The sequence below is a fragment of the Sinocyclocheilus anshuiensis genome, unplaced genomic scaffold (assembly GCF_001515605.1).
Source record: "Sinocyclocheilus anshuiensis isolate Anshui unplaced genomic scaffold, SAMN03320099.WGS_v1.1 scaffold543, whole genome shotgun sequence".
Lineage (NCBI taxonomy): Eukaryota > Metazoa > Chordata > Actinopteri > Cypriniformes > Cyprinidae > Sinocyclocheilus > Sinocyclocheilus anshuiensis.
In genome coordinates this window covers 219892-229321 of record NW_015552590.1, presented here as the reverse complement: position 1 = coordinate 229321, position 9430 = coordinate 219892, and the positions used below count along the sequence as shown (strand labels likewise).

General features: G+C 34.8%; 1 pseudogene; it reads left to right on the top strand.

Annotated features, from left to right (window-relative positions):
• Positions 1–9430, top strand: part of LOC107665510 (low-density lipoprotein receptor-related protein 1B-like) — a 312996-nt pseudogene that overhangs the window by 194266 nt on the left and 109300 nt on the right.

Below are 9430 nucleotides of genomic sequence, written 5' to 3'. Positions count from 1 at the left end.
AGCAAATGGCTGCAATATAACAAAGAGTGAAAAATTGAAGGGGGTCTGAATACTTTCCGTACCCACTGTATATAACGTAAATCATTAATAAAAAAATTATAATAAAAAAATGTATGAAAAACGCTTTTGATACTTTTGGTCATATTCATACTTAAGTTTTAGTTTCTTCTGTTTTTTCAAATGCATATTTGTGAAATTTTAATGTGACTTTCAAAGAAATAATGTATGTCTGAAATATGTCAAATTTGAAGAACTAATGGCTCAGAAAATGTATACTAATTCTAAGAAAAGTGCTTGCGTGAGTTAAGTTTGATATTTTTAAGGATGACTCAAGTTTTTTTTAGGACCAGAGTTTTATGGTAAAAATCATGTGATGTGACGGCTAACAGTCTGTTTGTGTTCCCCCAGCTTGATGTTCTGGACTAACTGGAACGAGCAGAAGCCAAGCATCATGAGGTCGACTTTAACCGGCCGGAATGTCCTCGTCATTGTTAGTATGGATGTCATCACCCCTAATGGACTCACCATCGACCACAAAGCTGAAAAGCTGTATTTTTCAGACGGCAGTCTCGGCCACATCGAGAGGTGTGATTACGACGGCTCGCACAGATACGTGAGTATGGAGCCGCTTTGTGTGTGACTTTTAAAAAAATGCATGGAAGTGCATTAGCCGAAGCGGAGGCTGTGCCTTAAGAGCACTGCAAACGTCTTTCAGCCTTTGTGAAGCTTTTCTGTTTTGCTGAGGTGAGACATTGAAGGAGGACATAGAGAAATTTCGATCCCATCCGCTGAATACAGGTCACTTGGGTTCAGTACATTGTCACTTAAAACTAAAAATGTGCTCTTGCCAGGAGCACCAAATTAAAAGACCTAACGATGTTAAACAATAACTGAACATTTTTCTTATTGTTCTTAGTTCTAGGTAACAGTGTTTTTGAGTATTTCAGGTCATCTTCAGGATGCAGCAATGCCATGTTTCTAAAATGTATAGTGAGTAGGATCGTCGTTTTAACACATTAAATTAGTAAAAAGTGTTTTAGCAAAAACGGAATCATACATATCTGGCTGTGAATTCCTGTTTCTGTTATATAAAAGTACAATTTCACACTTTTTTTGTGAATTGTAAAAATAATGCACTAGAAAATTATCATACATGTATGAAAATTCCTGTTTTTGTTATATGTAGTAAGTAGGGCTGTCAGTTTAATATGTTAAATTAAAGGGGTCATATGATGCGATTTCAAGTTTTCCTTTCTCTTTGGAGTTCATTACTGTGTCTGTTCCCCTTTCGGGCTTGAACTGATGGTAAAACTAATGACATTATTTACTGTCTTTACATTTATTTTGAAAGATGAAGCTCGCGATTATGGTAAGGGGCGTTACATTTCCGACGAGTGCTTGCGGTGTTCGGCCAATCACAATGCACTGGGTCAGCTGGCCAATCAGAGCAGACTGCGCTTGTCGGAAGGAGGGACTTTGTAGAAAACGAAGCGTTTGAGAGAGGCGGGGCATAGAGGACCTACAATAATGTACAGTATTTGAAAAATAATGTGTTTTTTGAACATTAAAGCATGTCAACATATTCCGTTACACCAAATACACAAAATAATGATCTTTAAAAAAGCATCATATGACCCCTTTAATAAAATTAATTATAAAAATAACATATAAAAAAGTAACACAACCGATCATACATCACAGGTTCTGTCATATATAATAAGTAGGGTTGTCTGTTTAACATGTTAATTTAATAAAATTAATAATAAAAAAATAAATTGCAAAAAAATAAAAATAATTAGGGCTGTCAGTTTAATATTAATTAAAAAATATCAATTATGAAAATAAAGCACAAAAATGTAAGAACATTTCAGCTTTTTCATTTACGATAAAAATTGACACAATTAATCATGGTCATATTTAAAATCCTGTTTCTGTCATGTGTACTTTTAAGTAGGGCTGTCAGTTTACCAGTTTAATTTAGTAAAACAAACATATTTACAACTCTGCTTAAGGAATTATTCCAACTATTTGAATTGATTGACAGACCTAAAAATAAGTTGTTAATAACTGCTAAAGTAAACCGATTTTAATGTTTACTTTCATCAAGGCCCAGGAACTGCAGGTTAGAGGGTTTGACACAGTTTATCAGTTGACGACCGCCAACAATGCCGTGGTGTGCTAAATGGGTTCTAGCTGGCTAATGAAACGATCTGCTCGCTAGGCTATTAAAAAGTGAAAATTGGTCTGGGCGAACAAAAGGAAGATTTGTTTTCTTGCGTGTCAGACAGATAGCAAGGCTAGCGAGGCGGACCCTGTCAGAGTGCGCTGGAGGAGGAAGTGCCATCTAGGTTACTGCTGACAGATTCAATCTCCAGCCTTTTCAAACGTCCTCTAGAGGAAAACACACAGAGCCACACATTCAAACTCCCAGGAGTTCAGAATTAATCATGCAAATTAGATGAAACTTTCTTAATAACAACAAAACATCAAATATGACCCTATTTACTTTCATGAAGGTAAAGTGTGTGATTTCTAAACCACTTGAATCAACCAGTGGTATTATAGTGGTTGGAAATCGATTAATTCTATTCAGATTTTTTAAAACGATTTTTAAATGTGTTACTGTGTAATTTAATAATTTCTTTAAAGAACGTATTTGATATGTTGTATAAATTTAGTTATTATTTTCACACGAGGCTTTTGTGAAAAGTATTCCATCATTTCAGATTTGCACCTTTATATAATGCACTGCATAATTTATTATTTTCTTCAAAGGTATTGAATGCGTTATAGAAATGTTACAGTGTTACAGCAATGTTATGACTTTCAAATGAGGCTTTTCTCTTTGTAGTTGTCAGTGAGAGTTGTTTGCCTCAAATTTGCAGTTTTTAATCATGTTACTGCGTAATTTAATGTTTTCTTTAAATAAAGTAGCGAACGCTGCACTAATGTTGGTACTTTCAAATGAGGCTGATTGATATGGAAGCCCGTTTCCGCCACTGGGGGAAAAAAAAAAGTAATTGCTTTTTATCTCACAGACATTTTTTCTTGCAATTGTGAGTTTACATCTGGTAATTCTAACTTCTTTTTTTTTTCTCAGTATTGTGTGAGATATAAACTCATAATTGCAGGTTATAAATCAGAGTTGCATGATATAAACTCATAATTCTAATAAATAAAGTCACAATTATGAGAAATAGTCAGTTTTTTTCCCTCATAATTACGATTTTATATCTCACAATTTTGACACGCAGTTGCAAGTTATTAAATCAGAATTGTGAGATATAAACTCTGAGGACATATGTTTCCCCCCCTCAAAGCTGGACTTTATAACTCGCAGTTGTGAGTTTATATCTCGCAATTCAGAGAAAAAAGCCGGAATTATGAGAAAAAAAATCTGAATTACAAGATATACAGGTGTATATGGGTCGAAATTGGGATTTATACATAATCTGAAAGCTGAATAAATAAGCTTTCCATTGATGTATGGTTTCTTAGGATAGGACAATATTGAAACTATTTGAACTCTGGAATCTGAGGGTGCAAAAAAATCAAAATACTGAGAAAATCGCCTTTAAAGTTGTCCAAATGAAGTTCCTAGCAATGCATATTACTAATCAAAAATTAAGTTTTAATATATTTACAGTAGGAAATTTACTAAATATCTTCATGGAACATAATCTTTACTTAATATCCTAATGAATTTTTGCATAAAAGAAAAATCCATAATTTTGACCCATACAATGTATTCTTGGCTTTTTTTTTTCTGTGGGTGGAGCTTAGGTGGAGGCAGAAAGATTCCCCTGACCGCTTCACTAACGCTAGCTATGAAGTTTGTTAGCTTGTTTTTTTAACAATGACTGGAGAAAATCTGATTTTACATGCATATTGTAAGGTCACTCACTGTCCGGGACTGCGATTGTTATTTGAAAAGGTTAACTTTAACGGACGAAACCAGATCGGCCGACCTGTACACGCTCACTCAAAGCTTGGACGATCTGACGGGATTCCCTCTGGTTGAGTGACTCACATCTAACGTGTATAGTAAAGACAAACTCACCGTGTCTATCTAGTCATGAAGATGTATATACATTTCAATTTCAGCAGGCAACTATTTTTATAGCTACATTATTATCCAAGCCACAATTAATCACGACAATGTATATACAATTACAAATGATTAACCATATAAATTGTCAATTTGTTGTTTTACACACATGCACACAGACATTATTTCATACACGACATAATCGTGAGATGCATAAGAAATCTTTAGAAGCATCCATAACAACAAAAGACAATACTTTATCGAACCTTTTATAATTAGAAATGTACGCTGCAAACGCAAGCATTTTTGACGATCGTTTCTGTCCAGTCCGCTTGTTTTATTGCGTTTAACCACAGCAGTCTTCGTTTTTTTTTTGTCTGACAGTGGCATCTTTTTTTGCATCAATTCAGATTTTTAGTATGTACTACGTAATTTGCCAATTTCTAAAAGTAGTAAATGCAATGTAGAAACATTACAATGCATCTTTTCTCTTTGCAATTGGCTGAGAAGCATTTGCTTAATTTTAGATTTGTAGTTTTTCGTTTTTTAAAAATGTTACTCATGAATTTTAATCGTTAATTTAACAGTTTCTTTAAAAAAACGTAGTGAATGAATTGTAGAAACTTTACACTAATGTTTGTGCATTCAAATGAGGCTTTTCTGTTTACAGCTGGCTTTTACTTCAACTCAGTAGTTTTCAGTTTTTAGTAATTTTACAACAATTTCTTTAGCAGAGAATGGCCAATACAAATTTCACAATGTTGCAATTCTTTCCAGTGCTCATAAAAATCATCTCCGATCAGATCTGACCACTTTATGAGCACATTGTTCTGTAAGTAAAAAGGGGTGGAGCTTATCAAGGGGTCAGTATAGCTTTAAATAAAATAGAACCTGTTTTAGTTAAGGTTATGTTTGAGTAACCCTCCGTGGCATTATTGGAGAGCAAAGTCTGAGATAATCCCTGCTTAGAAGCTACTTGAAACGTAAGCCTGCGCTCGGAGCGGGAATGTCATGTTCTTGTCCACTGATTCATAATTCAATGCTAAAAAATTTCGATCTTAAGAGAGCATGAAGAGGTTTTCACCTGTCGAGATGACAGCTCTGATATCAGAACGTCATGCAGATGCTTCTGCCACATCTTTCATCCTGATCCCCCACACACGTGCAGGCGGCGATGAAACACTTGGGAATAAAGACGTCTCGACCGCACGAGGGTGAGAACACGTGTTTGACATGTTGTCATCGCGGATTAAAGCACGAGCCTCGCTCTCCACGCGCCCATCAAGCCGCCTATTATTATTACAAAGACTCTGGCATTCAAATGGACGGCCCTTCAGAGACATCTGTGTCTGCGTGTGTTACTGAAGAGCAGTTAATGCTGTGTGTGGCTCACAAAAGCCACGCAAAAAACATGAAAAGCTCTTAAATCTGGGGGGAAAAATGTGTGCAGCCTCTCTTTTAACCCATCAAGGGTTACGTGGAGTTATCATAGAAACTGTGATGAAGAATTTGTAGTGGCTTGTTTTGTGGACATTATATTATATCTATCTATCTATCTATCTATCTATCTATCTATCTATCTATCTATCTAATCTTTGTTTTTGTACAACAAAAATATAATGGTGTACCCTTAAAAAAATCTAATTGACTTTTTAAATGTTTTGACGTTTTTTTCTGTCTCTGAATTTTTCTCTCTGAAAAACGAAATGAAACAAAACAGTGTCAACTTTGACCAAATTGGAAGTGCCTTGATTTTTATTTAGTTTTATGTGTTTACTGCTGTTTGTTCTCAATATTTCTGCAAATACATTTGAGAAATCAAATATTTTTTTGCCCTTTTTTTTTTAACACAGGAGAAAATCTCACTAAATCTCATTGTCTTTTCTAAATTGCTTTGACATTAATTAATTTGTTTTATTTACTGCTTTGCTTTTTCTCAGTATTTTTTGTTTTTCATATAAATCTGGGAATTCAGAAGTGTTTTTTTTTTTTCTTTTTTCACGCACAGCAGAAAAATAAGTAAATAATAGACTCACTGAATTATTTAAAAAAATTTTAACCTTGCCTTCAGGGCTTATGTACCATATGGTACATAAAAAAATAAACTTATGATGATACAGTTTCCACTGAGTAAGTCATGACAGCTTGTTTTTGATAAGGATCAGATGTTTTCAGTGAAAGTTGACTTAACTGTTTTATTTTACTCACCAACGTCTAATTTTAAATGTATTTGTTGAGTGTAGATTTTGAACCCCGGTTCGTTCCCATCTCTACCATCTCAGTGTTTCTGAGTGACTGGACTTAATTCATTTCCTTCAGGCACGTGAAGAACAGCCCCTCTCTCACAGCTTACCTTCCTCCCTGAGGCTGTGCGTGATGTACTGTATCTCCGTGTCTGTTACGACAGCGATTCCATTTACACTCTCTGTAGATCTGGGTTAATCATTTATAATGTGGGGGATAATGGAGAAGGGCTGTCCTTCGGGTGTCACAGTGCTTTCCCTCCGGCTCTGGACGGGCCCGTGTGTCTGTGTGAATTATACAGACACTCTGTGTGCTTTATTTTGGTCTGTGCACCTTTGTGCTGAAAGTAAACTGCCTGATGGAACTGTTCTGTACAGCAGGAGAGATGCTTTCATTTATTTATTATCAATGCTTCAAAGTTATTGAATAATTTTTACAAGATAACTGTAATATTTATGAATAGTATCTATCTATCTATCTATCTATCTATCTATCTATCTATCTGTCTGTCTGTCTGTCTGTCCATTGTTCTATCATTCTATCTGTCTGTTCTGTCCATTCATCCATTGTTCTACAGTATCTATTGTTTTACCAGTCTGTCTGTCTGTCTCTCCATCCATCCATCGTTCTGTCTGTCATCCTACCTGTCTGTCTATCTCTCTTTCTATCGATCATCCATCCATCCCTCCATTCATCCACCATTCTATCTATTGTTCTACCTGTCTCTGTCCGTCCGTCCATCCATCCATCCACCATTTTATTTACCATTTTACCCATCCATCCATCCATCCATCATTCTATCATTCTACCCATCTGTCTGTCCATCCATCCATCCATCATTCTATCTGTTGTTCTACCTATCTGTCTGTCTGTTCGTCCATCCATCCATTCATCCATCCATCATTTTATTTACCATTTTAACTGTCCATCCATCCATCCATCCATCGTTCTGTCTATCATTCTACCCGTCTGCCTGTCTGTCTGTCCATCCATCCATCCATCCATCCATTCATTCATCTATCCAACATTCTATTGTTCTCATTCTGTCATTCTATCTGTTGCTCTGTCTTTTTGTCTTTCCATCCAACATTGTATCTGTTGTTTTACTTGTCTGTCTGTCTTTCTATCAATTGTTCTGTCTATTGTTGTACCTGTCTGTCTTTTCATCCATCCATCATTCTATTTATCATTCTAAATATATGTCTGTCCATCCATCTTACCAGTCGTTCCATCATTTTAACTGTTTTTTTTTTTATTTGTTTTGCTATCTATCTGGCATTTAAGCATAAGTTCAAAAAGTTCACAAAGTTTTTAAGGTCATGAGAAATATAAATTCACCAAAAGTTTTTGACTGCTAGTCTATAACCTGAAATATGTAGTAGTGCTCTTGTAAAAAAAATGTTTTTTTTTTTTTTTTTGTTTTTTTTTTCATTAGGATATTTCCCTCACCTAAATTCTTCTTCTTAAATTTGTAGGTCATTGTGAAATCAGGACCTGGAACGTTCTTTGGCTTGGCAATTTACAGAGACTTCATCTTCTGGTCCGACTGGACGCGGCGGGCCGTGATTCGCTCTGATAAGTTCACCGGAGCCAATACGAAAGTCCTCCGTGCAGACATCCCTCATCAACCGATGGGAATCATCGCTGTTTCCAACGACACCAACAGCTGTACGTGATTAATTTCCTTTGTTCCATCACATGATGCAACTGTTTTAACATTTATCAAACGTTTTTAGTTGATTTGAAACTGAAGTGTTGTGTCAACAAACCTTTATAGTATATTTCTAAAACCCTTGAATCAAAGAGAGTTTTAAAACGAGCAGATAAACACGTTTCTTGGTTGACGTAGCATATGTCTTGCCGTCTTGTTTGTATTAGTCACACAAAGCTTGTTTGTATTATTCACACAAGGTGTCTGAGATGCTTACACTGTGATGACAGCAAACACAAAGCAAAGTCACTGATGTTAGATGCGTCAGAAGTCTGGGGGCTTTTTTGATGGGTGCGCGGGAAGCTGGAACAAAATCTACACATTCTGACATGAAGGTCAGATAAGCGGCACATAGTCACAGTGTTCTTTGCTGACTCTACGTATTACAGGACAAGCTGGGTTTATGTCAGCATGGTGTGATAAATACAAAAACAAATCATACTAAGAGTGACTGTACATCATTAGAGTGGACTTATTCAGTAATTATAGGCTGATATATTTCCATAAGTGAAATAAATTCTGTGTCCAGGGTAAAGGACCTGCTCTGAGTCAAATTTTTTGATTCAGAATTTATCTGTATATTCAGATCCTGAATCAGGATTGTGATTAGTGTTCAGATTATGACCTAGACTCATATACAGATTGTGATTCAGATTCCTATTGCTCTGAATTAGAATATTGTATATATTGTGTATCCATATTGTAATATAGATTATATTTGCTCTGAATATGTAGATTCCAATCTGTAATCTATATATTCTGTATGTAATCTCTGTCAATCTATTCTAACCTGTAATCTATATTCAAAGTATATGATTTATACTATAAATACAAATTGTGATTCATATTAGAATTTAGATTCTTTGATCGCAACATGTAGATTCTAAATCATTTCAGTGATCTATATTCAAAACAGATTGTGATTGAGATTCCCTTTGATTTGAATCTAGATTTTGGATTCAGATTGTGCTCTGCATTGTACCCTAAATCCACATTCAGGATTCACATTATTATATATGTTTTACATCCATATTATAATTTAGATTATTTTTGCTCTGAATATATAGATTGTAAATTAAGTTTGTGATCTATACTCAAAAAGTTTAATTTATGCTATAAATACAGATTGTGATTTCAGATTGCCTTTGATTTGAATCTAGATTTTGGATTCAGATTGTGATCTGTATTATACACACATACTGCAATCCAGATTCTGTTTGCTCTGAATATGTAGATTCTAAATATAAATAGTGATCTAAATTTAAATTTATGATCTAGACTATTAATGCAGACTGTGATCCAGGTTCTTGTTCACTCTAAATTTAGATTCTTGATTCAGATTATGATCAATTATAATCCTATATATATATATAGTTATATTCAGAATGTAATTACAATGTGTGTGTGTATATATATATATATATATA